Source organism: Scyliorhinus canicula, chromosome 1 (genome assembly GCF_902713615.1).
Source record: "Scyliorhinus canicula chromosome 1, sScyCan1.1, whole genome shotgun sequence".
Lineage (NCBI taxonomy): Eukaryota > Metazoa > Chordata > Chondrichthyes > Carcharhiniformes > Scyliorhinidae > Scyliorhinus > Scyliorhinus canicula.
In genome coordinates, this window is record NC_052146.1 from 245,902,627 (window position 1) to 245,918,045 (window position 15,419).

The following is a 15,419-nucleotide window of genomic DNA, read 5'->3' on the forward strand; positions in this document are numbered from 1 at the left end:
ACCGGAAATCACGTTGGCAAAAATTACTATTGATCCTGACAAATGTGGCCCTGACGCGGTCGACTTTGCAGCGGGGTCTGCTGGGTGGGGGTTTCACTTATTTAGGGGGTCTCTGTGGAGGATCTCTTTGTTCAGGAGTCTCTGAGAGGGGTTCTTTATTTAAGTGGTCTCTGGGGGGGTCTCATATTTAGGGGGTCTCTGTGTTAGAGGGGTGGGGGGGTCACCCCATACTGGGAGGGAGGGGGAATCCAGAATATCCAGGGGTGGGGTGTTGGTTTGCATTGTGGTGGGAAGTGGCCAGTTGCAAGGCCTCGCTATCAGGCGACCTATTCAAAAGGTGGGCCAATACAACAACCGTCTCCCAAATGGAGAATTTTCCCAATTATTTCAAGAGAAGTGGAGCTTCTAGTCAAGATGAAAATAGAACATAGAACATAGAACGATACAGCGCAGTACAGGCCCTTCGGCCCTCGATGTTGCACCGACATGGAAAAAAAAACTAAAGGCCATCTAACCTACACTATGCCCTTATCATCCATATGCTTATCCAATGAATTTTTAAATGCCCTCAATGTTGGCGAGTTCACTACTGTTGCAGGTAGGGCATTCCACGGCCTCACCACTCTTTGCGTAAAAAACCCACCTCTGACCTCTGTCCTATATCTATTACCCCTCAATTTAAGGCTATGTCCCCTCGTGCTAGCCACCTCCATCCGCGGGAGAAGGCTCTCGCTGTCCACCCTATCTAACCCTCTGATCATTTTGTATGCCTCTATTAAGTCACCTCTTAACCTTCTTCTCTCTAACGAAAACAACCTCAAGTCCATCAGCCTTTCCTCATAAGATTTTCCCTCCATACCAGGCAACATCCTGGTAAATCTCCTCTGTACCCGTTCCAAAGCTTCCACGTCCTTCCTATAATGAGGCGACCAGAACTGTACGCAATACTCCAAATGCGGCCGTACCAGAGTTTGGTACAGCTGCATCATGACCTCATGGCTCCGGAACTCAATCCCTCTACCAATAAAGGCCAACACACCATAGGCCTTCTTCACAACCCTATCAACCTGGGTGGCAACTTTCAGGGATCTATGTACATGGACACCGAGATCCCTCTGCTCATCCACACTACCAAGAATTTTACCATTAGCCAAATATTCCGCATTCCTGTTATTCTTTCCAAAGTGAATCACCTCACACTTCTCCACATTAAACTCCATTTGCCACCTCTCAGCCCAGCTCTGCAGCTTATCTATGTCCCTCTGTAACCTGCAACATCCTTCCGCACTGTCTACAACTCCACCGACTTTAGTGTCGTCTGCAAATTTACTCACCCATCCTTCTGCGCCCTCCTCTAGGTCATTTATAAAAATGACAAACAGCAACGGCCCCAGAACAGATCCTTGTGGTACGCCACTCGTAACTGAACTCCATTCTGAACATTTCCCATCAACTACCACTCTCTGTCTTCTTTCAACTAGCCAATTTCTGATCCACATCTCTAAATCACCCTCAATCCCCAGCCTCCGTATTTTCTGCAATAGCCGACCGTGGGGAACCTTATCAAACGCTTTACTGAAATCCATATACACCACATCAACTGCTCTACCCTCGTCTACCTGTTCAGTCACCTTCTCAAAGAACTCGATAAGGTTTGTGAGGCATGACCTACCCTTCACAAAACCATGCTGACTATCCCTAATCATATTATTCCTATCTAGATGATTATAAATCGTATCTTTTATAATCCTCTCCAAGACTTTACCCACCACAGACGTTAGGCTCACCGGCCTATAGTTACCGGGGTTATCTCTACTCCCCTTCTTGAACAAAGGGACCACATTTGCTATCCTCCAGTCCTCTGGCACTATTCCTGTAGCCAATGATGACCTAAAAATCAAAGCCAAAGGCTCAGCAATCTCTTCCCTGGCTTCCCAGAGAATCCTAGGATAAATCCCATCCGGCCCCGGGGACTTATCTATTTTCACCTTGTCCAGAATTGCCAACACTTCTTCCCTACACACCTCAATGCCATCTATTCTAATAGCCTGGGTCTCAGCATTCTCCTCCTCAATATTATCTTTTTCTTGAGTGAATACTGACGAAAAGTATTCATTTAGTATCTCGCTTATCTCCTCAGCCTCCACACACAACTTCCCACCACTGTCCTTGACTGGCCCTACTCTTACCCTAGTCATTCTTTTATTCCTGACATACCTATAGAAAGCTTTTGGGTTTTCCTTGATCCTACCTGCCAAAGACTTCTCATGTCCCCTCCTTGCTCGTCTCAGCTCTCTCTTTAGATCCTTCCTCGCTTCCTTGTAACTATCAAGCGCCCCAACTGAAACTTCACGCCTCTTCTTCACATAGGCCTCCTTCTTCCTCTTAACAAGAGATTCCACTTCTTTGGTAAACCACGGTTCCCTCGCTCGACCCCTTCCTCCCTGCCTGACTGGTACGTACTTATCAAGAACATGCAATAGCTGTTCCTTGAACAAGCTCCACATATCCAGTGTGCCCAACCCTTGCAGCCTACTTCTCCAACCAACACATCCTAAGTCATGTCTAATGGCATCATAATTGCCCTTCCCCCAGCTATAACTCTTGCTCTGCGGGGTATACTTATCCCTTTCCATCACTAACGTAAAGGTCATCGAATTGTGGTCACTGTCTCCAAAGTGTTCACCTACCTCCAGATCTAACACCTGGCCTGGTTCATTACCCAAAACCAAATCCAAAGTGGCCTCACCTCTTGTTGGCCTGTCAACATATTGTGTCAGAAAACCCTCCTGCACACATTGTACAAAGAACGACCCATCCAATGTACTCGAACTATATCTTTTCCAGTCAATATTAGGAAAGTTAAAGTCTCCCATAACAACTACCCTGTTACTTTCGCTCTTTTCCAGAATCATCTTCGCCATCCTTTCCTCTACATCTCTAGAACTATTAGGTGGCCTATAGAAAACTCCCAACAGGGTGACCTCTCCTTTCCTGTTTCTAACCTCAGCCCATACTACCTCGGAAGAAGAGTCCCCATCTTGCATCCTTTCTACCACCGTAATACTGTCCTTGACTAGCAGCGCCACACCTCCCCCTCTTTTGCCCCCTTCTCTGACCTTACTAAAGCACCTAAACCCCGGAACCTGCAACAACCATTCCTGTCCCTGCTCTATCCATGTCTCTGAAATGGCCACAACATCGAAGTCCCAGGTACCAACCCATGCTGCCAGTTCCCCTACCTTATTTCGTATACTCCTGGCATTGAAATAGACACACTTCAAACCACAGACCTGAACACTGCCGCCCTCCTGCGAAGTCAAAACTGTGCTCCTGACCTCTCTACTCTCAATCTCTCGCACCCCAAAACTACAATCCAGGTTCCCATGCCCCTGCTGAATTAGTTTAAACCCCCCCAAAGAGTACTAACAAATCTCCCCCCCAGGATATTGGTGCCCCTCAGGTTCAGATGTAGACCATCCTGTCTATAGAGGTCCCACCTTCCCCAGAAAGAGCCCCAGTTATCCAGAAATCTGAATCCCTCCCGCCTGCACCATCCCTGTAGCCACGTGTTTAATTGCTCTCTCTCCCTATTCCTCATCTCACTATCACGTGGCACGGGCAACAACCCAGAGATAACAACTCTGTTTGTTCTCGCTCTGAGCTTCCATCCTAGCTCCCTAAAGGCCTGCCTGACATCCTTGTCCCCTTTCCTACCTATGTCGTTAGTGCCAATGTGGACTACGACTTGGGGCTGCTCCCCCTCCCCCTTAAGGACCCGGAAAACACGATCCGAGACATCACGTACCCTTGCACCTGGGAGGCAACATACCAAACGTGAGTCTCTCTCGCTCCCACAAAATCTCCTATCTGTGCCCCTGACTATTGAGTCCCCAATTACTAATGTTCTACTCCTTTCCCCCCTTCCCTTCTGAGCAACAGGGACAGACTCCGTGCCAGAGGCCCGTACCCCATGGCTTACCCCTGGTAAGTCGTCCCCCCCACAAGTATCCAAAACGGTATACTTGTTACTCAGGGGAACGACCGCAGGGGGTCCCTGCACTGACTGCTTCTTCCCAGTCCCTCTTACAGTTACCCATCTATCTCCAGTCTTTGGTGTAACTACTTCCCTGAAGCTCCTATCTATGACCCCCTCTGCCTCCCTAATGATCCGAAGTTCATCCAGCTCAAGCTCCAGGTCCCTAACACGGTTTTTGAGGAGCTGGAGTTGGGTGCACTTCCCACAGATGAAATCAGCAGGGACACTGACGGCGTCCCTCACCTCAAACATTCTGCAGGAGGAGCATTGTACTGCCTTCCCTGACATCCCCTCTAGATTAAAAAAAAAAAAAAAAACAAGAAAAAGAAAAAGAAAGGAAGAGCTTACCTGATATTACCTCAAACCCTGATCCCGCTGAAAGGTAAGCAAATTTAAAGGCACTCACTCACCTTCACGACAGGCCCCTGCTCCCGCTTCCCAACCACCGTGGGGTGGGGGGGTTGGTTAGAGGAGGAGGTAGGGTGGGAAACACTCACGAAGTGTTTCGGGTTTAACTGTCACTTGCCGACAGCCCCTCCACAAACCACCTTCAATTTAGGCTGACCGCACTGCACGTATGCAAATTTCCCCAGAACAGCTGATCAGTAGCTCTGCTCTGCTGCCCTCTGCTGGTTGCTTGCCTTTACTCAAACTCCTTGGGTCTTCTTCGCAGGTTCACCTTCAATTTAGGCTGACCGCACTGCACGTATGCAAATTTCCCCAGAACAGCTGATCAGTAGCTCTGCTCTGCTGCCCTCTGCTCTAATGGAAGCTTACGTAAGGTTGAGGAAGCAAGGATCTGCCTCGGCTCCAGAGGTTTACAAGATAGCCAGAAAGGAACTCAAAAATGGACTGAGGAGAGCTAGAGGGGGCATGAAAAAGCCCTGGTGGGAAGGAGTAGGGAAAACCCCAAGGCGTTCTACACTTATGTGAGAAATAAGAGGATGATAAAAGTCAGAGTAGGGATAGTGGAGGGAACTTGTGCCTGGAGTCTGAGGAGATGGGGGGAGGCCCTAAATGAATACTTGCTTCAGTATTCACGAGAGAGGGGCCTTATTGCTTATGAGAACAGCATGAACCAGGTTAATAGACTTGAACAGGTTGATATTAAGAAGGAGGATGTGCTGGAAATTTTGAAAAGCATCAGGATAGATAAGTCCCCTGGACCTGACGGGATATACCCAAGGTTACCATGGGAAGCGAGTGAGGAGATTGCTGCGCCATTGGCGATGATCTTTGCGTCCTCACTCTCCACTGGAGTAGTACCGGATGATTGGAGGGAGGCAAATGTTGTTCCCCTGTTCAAGAAAGGGAATAGGGAAATCCAAGGGAATTACAGACCCATCAGTCTTATGTCTGTGGTGAGCAAAATATTGGAAAGGATTCTGAGAGATAGGATTTATCATTATTTAGAAAAACATAGTTTGATTAAAGGTAGTCAGCATGGCTTTCTGAGGGGCAGGTCATGCCTCACAAACCTCATTGAATTCTTTGAAGATGTGATGAGAAACATTGATGAAGGTCGGGCAGTGGATGTGGTGTATATGGATTTCAGTAAAGCATTTGATAACATTCCCCATAGTAAGCTGATTCAGAAAGTTAGGGGGTATGGGATACATGTTGAAGGGTGTTCTTTTTACCCCACAACAGGCTGGAATTAGGTGTCACAGATAGCTGTGGGTGTCTCTCCCCTGCAGGCTTTGAAACGTCACACTGGGATCGCTTCGCAAGGGGAGAGTGAGCAAGGCTCACTGTTTATACCTGACCGGTGACCCTGTCCTTATGCCACACCAGCTATCCTTTTTTTTGTAAATTTTAGTGTACCCAATCATTTTTCCAATTAAGGGGCAATTTAGAGTGGCCAATCCCCTAGCTTGCACGTTTTTGGGTTGTGGGGGCGAAACCCACGCAAACACGGGGAGAACGTGCAAACTCCACATGGACAGTGACTCAGAGCCGGGATCGAACCTGGGACCTCAGCGCCGTGTGGCCGCAGTGCTAACCCACTGCACCACCGTGCTGCCCCTCACACCAGCTATCCTGACTGCCGCCTACACCTGTGTGACTCTCTGTCTTGTCGGAAACGAAAACTACCACCCTGTAAGTGCCTGGCTTGGGCTGCTTCACAAGAGAGAGAGAAGGAGGAATCCCTGTTCATCCCTAACCAGCTGGTTCCTCCTGGGTGAGCGTTTTGAGGCACCCAGACCCCCTCAAAGATTCTCGACTGCGGAATTATGTCCTGCACGTGTGTGGCTTGGCCAGGGCGAGCGATAAGAGAACAGGCGAGACCGCAACCAAGGTGAATTAAACTTAATTAATTTATTAAAGAAAAAGGAAGTCCAATTTATGAAATCCACAACCCAAATTGAAATCTACACACACACACTTGTAATTATGTCGATGAGAACTAGGACTAACAGCACAACGAAAAATCTTTACTTTAAACAGTTTTAGCAAAGTTTTACAAGAGGTTATATACCATCCCTTACGACCCCTCCTCAACAAGCGTCGCCTAATTGGGGGTTACTGTAAGCTGAATGGGTCTGTTTAAAAACACACAAAATTTTCAGGCTCCCCTCTGGCTTCTTGGGTCCGAGTTCTGCCTCTGCACCTGGTTACGATCGGCCTCTGCACCTGGTTCGTGGAGACTTGCTTCTCCTGTTGGGCCCATAGTTCTACCTTGTGGTGGTCCCTTTGTAGGTTTTTAGAGTTTCTTCTTCTTAGCTCTCAAATCTCCTCCAGCCCAAACTTCTGTGCAAAACTTCTCAATCGGAACTTCTGAGTAAAATCTCCCCAAGATCGCTCCCTCACTTGTCTGTGTCCTGTGTCTTTAAGCACACATGTTTCAATGGAGCCGGCTGGCTCCTCCTCCTTCTGATCGATTTCAAAGACAAGAGGCGTGCTAATCACCCTCAGGAAGAAGTTAACCTGGTCAGTTTCTTCACAATAGCTGATGACATTTCGCAGCTTGCCTGATTGCTCGCAAATGGCTCCGAGGAGATACTGGGCCAGTTTGAATTAGTTTGCCATTAGTGGAATAGGTTTCTGTCTGGTTTGGGCAGAATCTCATTTCCATTGTCATTGTCTTCCTCAGCTCACTCTGAGCCATCCACATACCTGGCATAATTTTTCTGTTGGCCCTATCTTGGCCCATTGTCGCCTTTGTTCTTCTTTGGGATGATCTTGTGATATGTATTTCTCCGCCTGGCTGCTTCCAGCCATTTTGTTGCAGGCTTTTTGCAGGAAAGCTTTCTTATTTTAAAATGTCTGTAAGTCTTGCCATTTCTGTTGCAATGTTGCCCTAATGGCATGGATGGAGAGTTGCCATGACTTACATATTTGGCTGTCTGGATACAGAATTGGCTGGCCAAAAGAAGACAGTGAGTGGTAGTGGATGGAAAGTATTCCACCTGGAGGTCGGTGACCAGTGGTGTCCTGCAAGGATCTGTTCTGGGACCTCTGCTCTTTGTGGTTTTTATAAATGACTTGGATGAGGAAGTGGAAGGGTGTGTTAGTAAGTTTGCCGGTGACACAAATGTTGGGGGAGTTGTAGATAGTGTTGAGGGTTGTTGCAAGTGACAACAGGACATTGACAGGATGCAGAGCTGAGCTGAGAAGTGGCAGATGGAGTTCGAATTTGAAAGCTGAATACAGGGTTAAAGGCAGGATCTTGGAAGTGTGGAGAAACAGAGGGATCTTGGGGTCCACGTATATAGATCCCTCAAAGTTGCCACCCAGGTTGATAGGGTTGTTAAGAAGGCATATGGTGTGTTGACTTTCATTAACAGGGGGATTGAGTTTAAGAGCCGCAAGGTTTTGCTGCAGATTTATAAAACCCTAGTTAGACCACACTTGGAATATTGTGTCCAGTTCTGGTCGGCTCATTATAGGAATCATGTGGATGCTTTGGGGAGGTTACAGAGGAGATTTACCAGGATGCTGCCTGGACTGGAGGGCATGTCTTATGAAGAAAGGTTGGGAGAGCTAGGGCTTTTCTCACTGGAGCGAAGAAGGCAGAGAGGTGATTTGATAGAGGTGTACAAGGTGATGAGAGGCATGGATAGAGTGGATAGCCAGAGACCTTTCCCCAGGGTGGAAATGGCTGTCACGAGGGGACATAATTTTAAGGTGATTGGAGGAAGGAATAGGGGAGATGTCAGAGGTAGTTTCTTTACACAGAGAGTGATAGATGTGTGGAATGCACTGCCAGTAGAGGTGGTGGAGTCAGAGTCATTTGGGATATTTAAGCGACTTTTGGACATGCACATGAACAGCAATAAATTGAAGGGGTGTAGGTTAGGTTGATCTTGGATTGGGACAAATGGTCGGCACAACATCATGGGCTGAAATGCTGTACTGTGCTGTACTGTTCTCTGTTCTATGTGGAATTCCATGACAGTATGCCATAGGGAAACCATGCAGTAGCAATGGTAAGAGGTTGTCAGTTACATCTGCACAATTGCACACTTGGCTATAGAGGGAGGGATTTCCCAGCCCTTATTGCCGACAGAATTGTCTGGTGACACTGAAGGTGACCCCCTGAGACATGTTCCCCGGTGGTGAGATGGGTGACACACACAAAATGCCATATCCATCGACGGGACTGGAAGATCCGCTGACGGCCAATGCCAAACCATCTCCACTGCGATAAAACATTCCACAGTGGGGGGCAGGGTGGGGAGGGGGTGGGGGAATTGGTAGCACAAAAGAGTTTACTAAACTTGATGTGTCTGGTGAAGTAAGAGGAACCAGCCATTGCTTCCTGATATGCAGTGAACCAAGCCGGTTGCAACATACAATCACTCAACAACTCAGTGGGATAGATTTCCAGCACTGTTTCCTGTCAAAATTGGAAACCGTTCAAAAATGGTGAGCAGTCAGTAACCGCCTTGTTTTCACCAGTCAGAAGGATTACAAATTCAGCCCACTGAAGGGGAATTGCAAATCTGCTTCATTCAGTGCATTATTGGAAGCTGTACTTGTGTCCTCTTCTTTATCAGCCTGACAGCCTGTGGCTATGATGCCTGGACAAGTGGTGCACAGGTAGAGATGGGTGGCCCCAGTAAATATGAGGACAAAGCGTCAGTGACACAATGATTAGCACTGCTGCCTCACAGCGCAAGGAACCCAGGTTCAATTCTAGCCTTGGGTCACTGTCTGTGTGGAGTTTGTACGTTCTCCCCGTGTCTGCATGGGTATCCTCCGGGTGCTCCGGTTTCCTCCCACAATCCAAAGATGTGCAGGCTAGCTGGATTGGCCATGATAAATTGTCCCCACCAGAGAGCCCCCAATTAGAGGGACCCCGAGCAGAGAGCCCCTTATTAGAGAGACCCCCACTAGAGATCCCCCAAGAAGAGAGACACCTCCTTGGAAGCCTCCCATAAGAGAGACCCCTGCCTTGAAGCTCGAGAGCAATCCAGACAGAGGCAGTGAAAAAACCTCACTGCTTTAAAACTCACCTGGGAACTATACCTGCTAGCTCATCATAGAATCATAGAATTTACAGTGCAGAAGGAGGCCATTCGGCCCATCGAGTCTGCACTGGCTCTTACAAAGAGCACCCTGCTGAAGCCGACGTATCTAATCTATCCCGTAACCCAGTAACCCCCACTTAACATTTTTTGGACACATAAGGCAATTTAGCATGGCCAATCCACCTAACCCGCACATCTTTAGACTGTGGGAGGAAACCGGAGCACCCGGAGGAAACTCACGCACACACGGGGAGAATGTGCAGATTCTGCACAGACAGTGACCCAGCCGGGGATCGAACCTTGGACCCTGGAGCTGCGAAGCAACTGTGATAACCACTATGCTACCATGTTGGGGAGGGTTTAAACTAATGTGGCAGGGGGATGGGAACCAATGCTGGAAGTTGGAAGGTAGTAAAACAGGGACAGAAACAAAAGGAAGTAAGGGGAAAAGGGCAAGGCAGAGAAGACATAGTCAGAAATCCATAAGGGCGACAGTACAAGGTACAGTGACTGAGGGGAGCACAGTGAATAGGCCCAGTAATAACAAAAGGAATAAAACTGGAGATGTTAAGATTCAAAACAGAGGTAAAAAAACCAACATAAGTGTACTTTACCTGAATGCTCGTAGTATTCGGAATAAAGTAAATGAGTTGGTGCCACAAATCATCGTGAAGGACTATGATTTAGTGGCCATTACTGAAACATGGTTAAAGGATGGTCACGACTGGGAGTTAAATATCCGAGGGTATCAAACTATTCGGAAGGACAGAGTGGATGGTAAGGGAGGTGGTGTTGCTCTGTTATTTAAGGATGACATCCGGGCAATAGTAAGGGATGACATCGGTGCTATGGAGGATAAGGTTGAATCCATTTGGGTGGAAATCAGGAATAGTAAGGCGAAAAAGTCACTGATAGGAGTAGTCTATCGGCCACCAAATAGTAACGAGATGGTGGGGCAGGCAATAAACAAAGAAATAACTGATGCATGTAGAAATGGTACAGCAGTTATCATGGGGGATTTTAATCTACATGTCGATTGGTTTAACCAGGTCGGTCAGGGCAACCGTGAGGAGGAGTTTATAGAATGTATCCGCGATAGTTTCCTAGAACAGTATGTGATGGAACCTACGAGGGAACAAGCGGTCCTGGATCTTGTCCTGTGTAATGAGACAGGATTGATTCATGATCTCATAGTTAGGGATCCTCTCGGAAGGAGCGATCACAATATGGTGGAATTTAAAATACAGATGGAGGGTGAGAAAGTAAAATCAAATACTAGTGTTTTGTGTTTAAACAAGGGAGATTACAAGGGGATGAGAGAAGAACTAGCTAAGGTAGACTGGGAGCTAAGACTTTATGGTGGAACAGTTGAGGAACAGTGGAGAACCTTCCAAGCGATTTTTCAAAGTGCTCAGCAAAGGTTTATACCAACAAAAAGGAAGGACAGAAGAAAGAGGGAAAATCGACCGTGGATATCTAAGGAAATAAGGGAGAGTATCAAATTGAAGGAAAAAGCATATAAAGTGGCAAAGATTGCTGGGAGATTAGAGGACTGGGAAATCTTTAGGGGGCAACAGAAAGCTACTAAAAAAGCTATAAAGAAGAGTAAGATAGAGTATGAGAGTAAACTTGCTCAGAATATAAAAACAGACAGTAAAAGGTTTTACAAATATATAAGACAAAAAAGAGTGGCTAAGGTAAATATTGGTCCTTTAGAGGATGAGAAGGGAGTTTTAATAATGGGAAATGAGGAAATGGCTGAGGAACTGAACAGGTTTTTTGGGTCGGTCTTCACAGTGGAAGACACAAATAACATGCCAGTGACTGATAGAAATGAGGCTATGACAGGTGAGGACCTTGAGACGATTGTTATCACTAAGGAGGGAGTGATGGGCAAGCTAATGGGGCTAAAGGTAGACAAGTCTCCTGGCCCTGATGGAATGCATCCCAGAGTGCTAAAAGAGATGGCTAGGGAAATTGCAGATGCACTAGTGATAATTTACCGAAATTCACTAGACTCTGGGGTGGTCCCGGTGGATTGGAAATTAGCAAACGTGACACCACTGTTTAAAAAAGGAGGTAGGCAGAAAGCAGGAAATTATAGGCCAGTGAGTTTAACTTCGGTAATAGGGAAGATGCTGGAATCTATCATCAAGGAAGAAATTGCGAGGCATCTGGATAGAAATTGTCCCATTGGGCAGACGCAGCATGGGTTCGTAAAAGGCAGGTCGTGCCTAACTAATTTAGTGGAATTTTTTGAGGACATTACCAGTGCAGTAGATAACGGGGAGCCGATGGATGTGGTATATCTGGATTTCCAGAAAGCCTTTGACAAGGTGCCACACAAAAGGTTGCTGCATAAGATAAAGATGCATGGCATTAAGGGTAAAGTAGTAGCATGGATAGAGGATTGGTTAATTAATAGAAAGCAAAGAGTTGGGATAAATGGGTGTTTCTCTGGTTGGCAATCAGTAGCTAGTGGTGTCCCTCAGGGATCCGTGTTGGGCCCACAATTGTTCACAATTTACATTGATGATTTGGAGTTGGGGACCAAGGGCAATGTGTCTAAGTTTGCAGATGACACTAAGATGAGTGGTAAAGCGAAAAGTGCAGAGGATACTGGAAGTCTGCAGAGGGATTTGGATAGGTTAAGTGAATGGGCTCGGGTCTGGCAGATGGAATACAATGTTGACAAATGTGAGGTTATCCATTTTGGTAGGAATAACAGCAAACGGGATTATTATTTAAACGATAAAATATTAAAGCATGCCGCTGTTCAGAGAGACTTGGGTGTGCTAGTGCATGAGTCACAGAAGGTTGGTTTACAAGTGCAACAGGTGATTAAGAAGGCAAATGGAATTTTGTCCTTCATTGCTAGAGGGATGGTGTTTAAGACTAGGGAGGTTATGTTGCAATTGTATAAGGTGTTAGTGCGGCCACACCTGGAGTATTGTGTTCAGTTTTGGTCTCCTTACTTGAGAAAGGACGTACTGGCGCTGGAGGGTGTGCAGAGGAGATTCACTAGGTTAATCCCAGAGCTGAAGGGGTTGGATTATGAGGAGAGGTTGAGTAGACTGGGACTGTACTCGTTTGAATTTAGAAGGATGAGGGGGGATCTTATAGAAACATTTAAAATTATGAAGGGAATAGATAGGATAGATGCGGGCAGGTTGTTTCCACTGGCGGGTGACAGCAGAACTAGGGGGCATAGCCTCAAAATAAGGGGAAGTAGATTTAGAACTGAGTTTAGGAGGAACTTCTTCACCCAAAGGGTTGTGAATCTATGGAATTCCTTGCCCAGTGAAGCAGTTGAGGCTCCTTCATTACATGTTTTTAAGGTAAAGATAGATAGTTTTTTGAAGAATAAAGGGATTAAGGGTTATGGTGTTCGGGCCGGAAAGTGGAGCTGAGTCCACAAAAGATCAGCCATGATCTCATTGAATGGCGGAGCAGGCTCGAGGGGCCAGATGGCCTACTCCTGCTCCTATTTCTTATGCTGCCCGTATTTACTGGGGCCACACATCTCAGGCAGAGAGAGCAGCAGCTGTCAATTCCTGGAAAGATAAAACTAGTCAGCTGCGTTTAAACCGTTTTAGATCGTTGATCTGCAAGCCTTTCATTCAGTTATCTGTGAAATTCCTTTCACTGGGCTGTGATTGACAGCTCGCACACACACCCAGCTGTTTTCATGGTATCATTCATTTCCCATCATGCTTGAGTGGCTTTAGGAGTACCCAGCTGTGAAACTATGCAATGTTTATTCACATCCAGTTATGATTGACAGCTCCAGGATCATACCAAAGACAGTTAAATGCTTTCTGCTGAAAAAAGAGGAAGTGAGAACATTTAGAGCACGAAACTGGTTAGTTTCACAGCTGGAGGGTAACCCAGAAATTTCCAAGGTAGGGAGGGGGGGTGCTAAATCGCGTTACAGGGGCAGAGGGGTCTTGTCACCGGACATTGCTATTGGGCCAACTGCTCAAAATCCCTCGCATAAATTTGCATGACCCTTCCTGGTTTGCCCTCCCAGCGTGAAGGCAAATCAGGCGCGACCCAGCTCTGGCAGGAGAACATAGTTTCCCAATAAAGGAATGCCGACCATTGCGTTTAGAGCAGGTAATTGAATTTTGATAAGTCATTTGAGAAACCTTTGAAAAGCTTCAGGAAACTGTAAACCCAACAGCAGAAGAGGACTTCCAAGCTACCCAGGAGGTTGTGTGTCTGTTTGCTTCATCCCACTTGCTGGAATGCAAGCTTGTCTGGCACTCCGTCATTGTCTTAAGAGGATTTCTGTTTATTTTTAAAATCCAGCTAGAAAATGAAAGAAATGGATATTGTATATTGAAACTAAAAAGCACATCCATGGAGCAACACACGTGCACACTCACACACACTGGCACTCACACACACACACTGGCACTCACACACACCGGCAATCACACACTCATCATGCACATGCTCATGCAAACATGCACACACACGTACTCACACACGCTAACACACACACAAACTCCTGCACACACACATAGACACACACAGACACAGACACACACATACATGTATACAAGTATTTACACACACATTTACATACACATCAAAAAAACAAGACTGCAATTTCACAAAATGGAAGAGGGTTTCAGATAATGCCAAGATGAATTTTATTGCTTAATACTTGCACAAGTTTACTTTATTCCCTTTTTGCCACGTTTAGCTTTGTAAACTCAGGCAAAATCATTTTATATTCTGGTCTTATTTTAGGAGCCTGAGGTACATATAGATTTAATGTCCAGAGGGTTAAATGCAATTGGGAAATGAGAAAAGCAGAGAGAACATGTTCACCACAGTAAAATAGAAAAGATTTCCCAGAGGAAGAGATATACCACATAACCTGACAGATAATAAGGCATACAGGTCAGTGACGATGCTTGAGGCATGTTCTCCTTTCCAGGAACTAAGGGCAGGATTCCTCGTTTCAGAGACTGTGGGTGAGATTCTCCGTTCAGCGACACTGGTATCAGGAAACACGATTGGGCGGAGAATTGTGTGAGAGGTGAATATCGTGGCCGGCACTGGCTCCCAACGGAATGCCATGCTCCGGTGCCTCGACACCGCCATTAATGCATTCTACTCCGCATGTACAGTAAACACCGTTGGCACATCATGAGAGGGCTCAACCCGGTATTCTCCAGGGCCTCCATGATGCTCCGCCTCCGCCAGGAGGAATTACTGATGGCGAGTTTCACTTGTGGTTTTAAAAATCGGGAAACAGGGATCGTGGTTGCTGAGGGAGTGAGAGGAGGTAGGATATGTTCCCATAGGTGCGACCATCATAGCTGTCTCCAACACCCTCCACCATCCTAAAGACACTCACCTAGGTTGGGCACGTTAGTCCAGTGGCTCCTGAGGCACTATTTGCTGCGTAACATACACACGCAGTAGTCCATCAGTGGAGGTAGGAACCCTTTTGGGGGAGAATGGTCAGAGGGCAGCCCAGCGGGTGATCTAACTGCTGGGCTGGAGTTAGCGTCAAAGAGCCTGGCAACTGGAGCTTTTTTAAGAGGTCCACTTACCACACCAAAGGGAGGCGGTGGCGTAGTGGCCTTGTCACTGGCCTAATAACACAGAGACCCAGGGTAATGCTCTGGGGTCCCACCATGGCAGATGGCCAAATTTGAATCAAATAACAAAGTCTGGATACAAAAGTCTGATGATGACCATGAAACCGTTGCTGATTGTTGTAAAAACCCATCTAGTTCACTGCACACCACATGTGACTCCAGACCCACATAGTGATGTGTGTCCCCCTCTGAATTTAGCCCAGCAAGCCACTCAGTTCAAGAGCAATTAGAGATAGGCAACGAATGCTTACCCAGCCAGCGATGCCCACATCCTAAGAACGAATAAAA